We start from the raw sequence: 8,591 nt of genomic DNA, 5'->3' as shown, positions 1-8,591 counted from the left end.
AGGGATGTTGGTGTTGGTGCAGCCCTCCTGTAATAACAGGAGGAAAGCAGCACAAGGGACTTCTCCTCTGACCCCTGCCATGTGGTGCACCAGCAGCCTGGTGCAGGTTGCATGCCCCACACCACCTCACTCTGAGCGCATCATCTGTGTTCTGTCCTTGGGTGGTGTGCAGGGCATGGTCCTCCCACCCAGAAGCCAGAGTGCCCTGCTCTGCAGCCAGACAGGAACAAACATGTCCCAGAAGGGCTGCAGATGTTTGACCCCAAAGGGGAAAATTCCGGCTGGGGTGCAAATCCAGTGACAACTGCATAAGCAGATGAAATTTGTAAGCAAAGCTTTACTTACGTGTTCAGGTTGCTCAAAAATGGCTTGCTTTAAAACTGCCTAGTCTTCCTAGTTATGCTGCAAGGTTTTCTCCTGGGGGCAAACATGGGTGGGAATTAACAAATGGTGACCTTTTCCGCAGCGTTAGAAACTCTAACTTCATGTGAGATGCATAAGAAAACAGGCCAGAGAGAGAATGCCACTTAAAATGGTATTTTACTGCTTTTCAAATGCTTTTATTGCTCTATTTTTCCCCTACTGATATTCCATGAATTTTCAGTATTAATGTGCATTTTCAACTAGGTATTTTCAAAACTAATTGCATAGTTTCCAAGCAGGAAGATGTATAAAACTGACAGTAAGCCTATAGTAAGAGTATTAATGCAACATTTTCCAAACTCCTATGGCAAAGGAAGCAAAGGTAGCCACTGACTGTTTTCTAGCATGTGCTTTGCGGTTCGGCTCTTCTTGAGTGAACAAATGCCTTCTTCCTGGAACAAGGGAGAGGGCAGATTTCAGACAACATTACCAAGTAAGTCTTTCATAGGAAACTGAACTTTTCTTAAAAGCCCCGCTCTGACTCTACCAAAGATTCAATTTCGGCATAAGATACTGCATTTCCAGAATAGCTTTGAAGTGACACACTCCTCTCTTCCTCTTCTTTCCCACACCCTGACCTCCCAGTTTCAAATCTTGCTTTACACACGGCAGACAATTCACCATTGTACTACTTGCTGGCCCAGCATAACCTATGCTGTCTCACTGGAATGCATTACAGCAGGGACTAATGTCATGGTACAAATACTAGGAGTGACAGAGCCTCACAGAAGTCTGTTCCTATGGCTGAATGTAAAATATTAGCATTCATTTACCTGTCTCGTCTTCATTCTCCTTTCTGGAAAGGATTCATTCCTGCCAGCAGCTGATACTTTGTCAAGGGTATGACTTGCATTCCCATCTGCGCTTTATTAAAAGAACCACCCAGCAACGTTTCATGCCAGCAAAGCTGCTTGTGCCCTTGTTGGGATAGGGGAAGGCTGGTACATTGAAATACCCTTCTCTGTTGCACGGGACGACCTTGTCAGTTGCTCTAGAGAAGGACAATCCAAATACACGCAACACATCTGACCAAGTCCTTCCCTGCAGCTGGCTGCTTTCTCATCTACAAACCCTGATTTGTGCAGTGGAAGGAGAGTGTGCCAAAGCCAGCTAGCTCCTGGTAATGGCATGCACTGTTATTGTTAGCGTTACCTGCTAGGCAGGGTTGTCCTGTGCCAGAAGGTATGCCTCCTTGTTTCTGTTCTGCTCAAGGACCGTGATGCTCCCATCTGCATGTGCCTCTCCAGCCGTGTTGGCAACGTGACACCGGTAGACCCCCTCATCTTCCTTCATTAGTTGGTCAATCTGGCAAAACCATCACAGAAAATAGTTTATTATCAACAGGCACATACATTCTGAACAGCACCCCGGAACCACTCTCACAACTAAGCACATTTGAAGTTTGCTGTTCGTTCAAAACAGGCACAAAATACTGCTCCTCTAGACAGTTACGAGGGCAATCTGCTCTGTGTGACGTGTCTGCCCGGAAGGTCCTCTTTGGTCCTTCTCTTACTGCTTTCACCGTTTGAACTTTGTCACTTCTCACTACCACCAAGACCTTGGGTGCTGCCTGTCCAAGCCTGTCCCATGTACCTGCTGTGCTGAACTTACCAAAACCCACCCTGTGCCTTCATCCTGCAAAGGTCCTCCCCAAGCCTGAACAGCCGTGTTTGCTCTGTCTCCAGGCAGCTCCTCCAGGAGGGTGACTCCTCTGTGTGACTCTGAGACCTGCAGAGTTTCATAGGAGTGTGAAGATGTTAGAGGACATCCATGAAATCCATTAGAAGCATTTACTCGTGATAATTGTCTCTGAACATGCTGTCACTGACATGCTTGGACAAGCAGGCAGAGGAGCTGCATGCAGGGCAGGGAGCAGGGAGAAGCAGGGTGATGCTCACTGGACAGGTGCTCTCTGCAGCTCCAGGGAAATATGCTGGTGAAATGCACCTCTTTCTGCCTACACCCAGCCTGTGCCAAGACTCTCATCCCCTTCTTCCTCATTGCCCTGAATTTGAGCCCTATTCACCCCTAAGAACGCCTGAGCTCACTTGGTCTCTCAGTGTAGCTCCTGTGTCAGCAGCAAAGAGCAGAAACCTTCTGTCACAGGTACTGGGGCTTTGGATACTTCAAAGCACTGCTCAATATGCCTATTGCTCAGCATCCTCCTGTGCTGCAGCATTGACCCCTACAGACTCGGTTCTCTGTGTATCTGAAGGGTTGAGAAAATTGCGCTTGCTTTGAAGTCTCTAAGGTTTTAGGCAAAAATTTTTTTGTGCAGTGTGGCTTCGAGACGCCTCAGGCTGACGTCATCACAGAGCAAGGCACTTTCAGACACGGAGATAAAACCATCCAGCAAACCAGTAGCACCAAGTAGTCTCTGTTTTACTAGATGCGTGGGCAGATGTCTGCTGGGCGTACATCCCAGTTGTGGTACTGACTGCTAAAACCATTCTCTAATTTGTAGTGCTTGACAAGGCACTCTGACGTTGTTCACTAGATTACATTACCATGAGAAGATGCTTGGATTCATGATAACCTTTGGGGAGATGAGGACTAGACCTCCCCACCACATGGGCACTACCGGCTGCTGAAGCGTTGGAAGAAATTGTCCCTACTCTGCTTTCAGCGTGTATGCGGATGATGAATTGAATTACCTGAAATGTGGTGCAGCAACACAGAATGTGAGCATGGGAATGCAGAACCACATCTGCTGCTAGACAATGAAGGTGAGCCTCCTGTACCAGAGTCCCAGCATACCTTTCTCCAGGTGCCAACAGCCGTGGACACTGCCTTCGTGTCACAGGACGGGTACACCTGGGCCCTGGTGATGTTGTGAATTTTCTGTGGTGACAAAATGATCGTGGGAACTGGAAGAAAACAAGACACTTTCCTGGAGGTGATGTGGCCACCTGGCATGGCCAGCATTCCCAGAAACTGCTTGGGCCTTCTGCTTCCCTGTCAGGGAAGCTCGCTTTTCCTGTAACACTTTGCTGCTCTGCTTTGCGGATGGCATTTCTCCCACCCCACGCAGCTCCCAGCACCAGCGGCAGGGCAGGCAGGCAGGACAGGGCACTGACTTGGCATATGCGCCTTGCTGCAGAAGGGCAGCTGTGAACCTCAGGGGACACAGGGCATCGGCCACGCTGTGACACCAGCTCAGTGCAAGGCTGCTGTGCCAGAAAAGGTGTAAATACCCCCACAACCAAGAAGGTCACAGAATGAGAACCTGCTGCAGCTGCTGTGGAAGGATGAAGGCTGGGTATGAAGGACAAGGTTGTCCAGGCAGAATGAGGACTGGGACTCTTGGGTTGCAGTCTGGATTTGTGTTAGACCAAAGGTGCTTACTCTATGCTGACTGATGTGTCTGTCTGTCTGTCCCCATTACTCTAACCCCAGCGCCACACGCCTTTGCATAAGACCACTGAGCTGGTGGACGAGGACATTTGAAAAACACAACCCGAGCAAAGAATCAGCATGGCATCAAGCTCATGTTTGGAGTGTTGTGTAAGGGAGTAGCACCGGTGGCAACTTCCAGGTGTGAAGTCAAGATCCCAGACAGATCTTGACAGGCCTATATGAACCTCATGAGGTTCAACAAGGCCAGGTGCAAGGTCCTGCACCTGGGTGAGGGCATCCCTCAGTATCAATACTGGGGAGATGAAGGGGCTGAGAAGACCCCTGCAGAGAAGGGTTTGGGGATACTGGGGGACGAAAAATTGGACAAGAATCAGCAACATGTGCTTGCTTTTACCTTGCTGACCCTCAGAGAAGATGACCTACTTCCAGTTTTATAGGAGAGAAATTTGTAATTTTTTTTTTTCTTGGTGCCATATGCACCATGCCGTTATGAAGGGCAAAACCACACAAGTTAATGCTGCTGTACTACAGAACTATAGTTTTGGCTGGGAGAGAGTGAATTTTCTTTGTAGAAGGTGGGATGGTGCTATGTTTTGGCTTTGTGATGAAAAAAGTGCTTGGTAGCTCTCCAACGTTGTAGCTGCTCCTGAGCAGGGCTTGCACAGCAGCATCAAGGCCAGCAAGCAGGCTGGGGGCACAAGGACCTGGGCAGGGGGACACAGCTGGAACAGCTGCTGACCCCAACTGACCCGAGGGGTATCCCCTGCCCGATGGCATCACGCTCAGCAGGTGACACTGGGGGAAGCAGGAGGAAGGGGGGGATGTTCAGAGTGATGGTGTTACATGAGATGGAGCCCTGCTTTTCTGGAGATGCCTTAACACCTCCCTGCCAATGGGAAGCGGTAAATTAATTCCTTATGTTGTTTTGCTTGTGTGCAGCTCTTGCTTTACCTTGAAACTGTCTTTACCTCACCCCATGAGCTTTCCCACTTTTACCCTTCTGATTCTCTCCCCCCCCATCCCACTGTGGGGGAGTGAGAAAGGGGCTGCATGGGGCTTAGCTGCTCACTGGGGTAAAACAACAGCAATAATGCAAAAATGATACAACAAATCCACCTAAAAACCTGTTCTTTGCAAAGATAATGTTCAAGGGCATGTTTTCACACCCTAAAACATTTCAACATTTCTAGGTATGAAAACTTTGTCCCACAACCCTCACCCTGACCTACTTCTCTGTATAGCCCTTTGATCCTCTGAACTGTGTTGCTCCCACAGTCATTGAGTCCATTACCAGGAAGGAATCTGACACTCACCGTATCTAAATGTTCCCCATTGTTTGCAACATCTTTTTTTTATTATTATTTTTATTTTTTTTCCAAATATGGCAATAGCAGTTCTGGGCTTGGCTTATTTTCCATCTGTCGAGTTCCCTGCCATTCTGTTTGAGCTGGAAAGTAACATGGTTTTTACTTCCCCTGCCTTATTAGACCACTTTCTGTATCAGTGCCATTGCTCTTACATTACCTTGGCTGGAGAGCAGCCAGTACTGAGGATCCTCTGCTGACTTACAGACCGAGGGTCATCAACTGGATTATCTGAATGCAAGCACGGAAAGAAGACAGTCTCTGCCACGCCATTCCCACCGTTTCATGGTTGCTTAGTTGCAGCTCATATTTTCAGCTGTTCTGTTCCCCCAGACCCTATCTTTGGTCTAAAGGTCTTTCTACTATCTTCTCTGAAGTTTATATCCCATGCATGCACATAAAGGTTCTCCCTGTCCAGTCAGTCACACAGTGAACCTACCCCTTGCTGTCTTCAGACATGGGGACAGAGTGTCTCATGTTAACCATCTCCTGGAACAACCAGATGTTCCTCCATCCATGCTGCAGTCCCACACTCCAAGCGCATAAAGCAATCTCTGCTTTGTTCGCGCTCCATGATCTCCCGTTGTCAGAGGGAGACAGACACAGGGAAAAGGAACATGAAAGAAGATGCAATTTAACACTGCAGAAAAAGAAGAGCAGGTAAGAGGTTGGCAAGCAAACCTCACAAGGGCTGCACTGAAGAAAGGAGTGTGACAGGGGGGTAGAGGCTGGGAAATTGCACCTGACATCAGCAACTTTCAGACTGATGGTAACTTGAAGCACGCGCTTGTTCTTTCACTGCCTGGCTCACACACCTGTCCACACATCCCTGCTTTGGTAAAACAGGATTCTGGTGACAACTCCACTATATAGTACCAATGAGGTATCACACTGAGCACGCTGGCACTGGCATCGCTGATTTCTCTCACCCTCATTCGCCAGGGGAAGGGGAAGGTGTTAGTGTTATCAGAGGAAAAGATGATTAAAGTATGTTTGATTCAGGTGTTTGCATATCAAATGCAGCATAAACTGCTTTGGATCCCATAGAAAGACCAATTGCATTGAAGAAATACAGCTGGGGAGGGGCTGCTGACCTACACAGAAGTACAGCGCAGGTCCACACTTGTGCTGAAGCCAGATGAACCAGGTGTAAGCTGGGAACCCATCCCTGGCAAGCTGTTCTCCTGCTTGCCTGAATGGCAATCCTGAAGTCTGAAAATTAAGTACAAGCTCCTCATTTTGTTAAGAATTAGCACCCATAAATGGATGGAGATGCCTGGATAGTGAGTTTTCAGCTTGTGAAGCTCTCTTACGGTGACATCACAGATGGTTTTGCCGCTGAGGAATGAAAGCCCTTTTTATTTCAACAAAGTTGCAACAAATGGGGAACTGGTGGGTATTTTGGAAACAATTCAAGTTTGTATGTTTTTCTGTTCATCACCATTTCAAATCTCACTCACAGCCAGCGCTACTTCAGTGCATCTCTAGTGGGATTTTTTACAAGTACTGTCTTTAAAGACCACGCTACTGTGGTGCAGGCTTCATGTTGGCTTCATCAGGTGTTCAGAGTGATACAGAATTTGCCTGAGGCTATTTTGTTTAGGTGTGTTTCGGATGGCTGCCAGAAAAATGGCATTTGACTTCGGAAACATATTCTACTGATGCAGATGGGGAAATGATAATGAGAAATCAACTTCCAGGCCACTGACTGCTTCTGAGGTGCTTCTGTGAAATGGTTTCCCTACAAAATCCTCCATAATTCCCTAATATGACACAAGTTAGTGGATCTGTGTTATCACAGGCATGCAAAGAACAGTAAGTGATTGCATTCACCCTGTTAAGGAATGGAAAAAAGCCAGGAAGGCAGAAGTTTTCTAAAAAGAATTATTTCACTGGTATTCTGTTGTAGTGTACAGCTTTTTGCTAGAAAGCACAATGTAAAGCTGTAGATTTTGTCTGGTAGTGCTTACATTGCCATACTTAGGCAGGAAAGAACGAATGTAAATCAAAGTAAGGGTGGCAGCAACAGGAAAAAAGCATCAGCTTTGTTAACACAGAAGCAAAAGCACTAGCTGTAATTTTGTCATTTTTAAACCTATCTCGTAACAAAGTAATTTAAAATGTGTACTTCTGTGGCTGAAATCACTGGCAATGAGTCACTGTAAACAGAACAGCAGATCATCTTTGCCCTTCTGCTGATTAACTGAGCGCAAAGCTGCCTGGTCAGGTGCACAAGAACCTCCTGGTCTTAAATTCGATTCACAGTCTTGGTAAATCTCCAATCTCTGATGGATGCTTTTTCATCCACCAGATGTTTCTGTATCTTCTCTCTTCAAATTACTTCCCCTTCCTTGTATTAGAAAGGGGTTTCACCACTCCAGATCTTTCATGCAGTAAGCCTGAGGACTGTAAATAGTACTGTTTACTTTCCCCATGCATGACATATTCCCAACAGTGTCCACGGACAAAACCAGTGCCATCAAAAATGCAAACGGAAAATGCAGATGATAGAAAATGAAAGCTGCTGAAATGAAACAAGTCAACACATCCTGATGCACCCATTCTGAAGAAGGCCCAGATAAGGTGCCAGCTGATGCAGACCACGTCGAGCTTCAGGGCCAGAAGGGAGTGTGAATTTCACAGCCAAGGGAAGTGCCAGCACAGTTCAGCGCTGACTGGGCAATCCCAGGCTTTGCCATGTACCTACTGCTGTGTGTAAATGCTCTGGGCATGACCAGCCATGGGAAGGAGGTATCTATGCAGACCCCAGATCACATCATATCTCTGAACAGCAAGGACCACCACCTCTCCTTCCTGGGGGATACAGGCAACATGCCCTAGATGCTCAGGCCTCACAGGTGCGCGGCTCCCAGGGAAAGCCCATGTATTGGTACTACATGCTCACAAATGCTGGCTGCAGCAATACACACATTCAACAGCACAACTCCGCTACATTCTGCACTTCGGGATGATACAGAAGTTACTGAAATGTAGGGAGCAGATTATTAAACACGGTGAGGTCTCTGAGAACAAGAACCCCCGTCTTTGGCGAAGTTTATCATGGGTTTTTAGTCATGATATTTGTTATCGTAATAGCAGCTGTCCTTCAACCAGTTGCCATTTTAGACCTTTTTTCATGACAAGTTTTAAAATAAAAAAGAAAATGCAGGAGAACCTAACAGCAGAAGGCTTTCTTTGGGCATTGCTTACAAGAGGGAAACATAACATTTTGTGCATCACTTGTCATGTGAAAGGATAATGCTAGTGATCTATGCTATTCAGTATTTAAATTGCAGTTCTAATGCAGAACATTTAATAGCTTAGTTCAGCTAACTACAGGTTTGCATCCGAAGCTGAATGGCATTTGAGTGGCTCTCAGGCATGAAGACCTGTTCCAATTTTCACAAAGTGATATTCCAGGCGTCCTGTAGTTACTAAACATGTCAC

At 46.8% G+C, this 8,591-nt stretch overlaps 1 non-coding gene across 1 annotated transcript; it reads right to left on the bottom strand.

The window, feature by feature from the left end:
- Positions 1-521: 521 nt before the first annotated feature.
- Positions 522-5,048, bottom strand: LOC101911045 (uncharacterized). The gene is made up of 4 exons (XR_008744815.1): positions 3,181-5,048; positions 2,035-2,151; positions 1,576-1,728; positions 522-815 (listed from the first exon to the last, which is right to left on the bottom strand). It is a non-coding gene; the product is annotated as an uncharacterized LOC101911045 (transcript).
- Between the last annotated feature and the right edge of the window lie 3,543 nt (positions 5,049-8,591).

The sequence above is a fragment of the Falco peregrinus genome, chromosome Z, assembly GCF_023634155.1.
Source record: "Falco peregrinus isolate bFalPer1 chromosome Z, bFalPer1.pri, whole genome shotgun sequence".
Classification (NCBI taxonomy): Eukaryota; Metazoa; Chordata; class Aves; order Falconiformes; family Falconidae; genus Falco; species Falco peregrinus.
The sequence above is the reverse complement of the archived record's forward strand: the minus strand, read 5'-3'. Positions and strand labels throughout refer to the sequence as shown.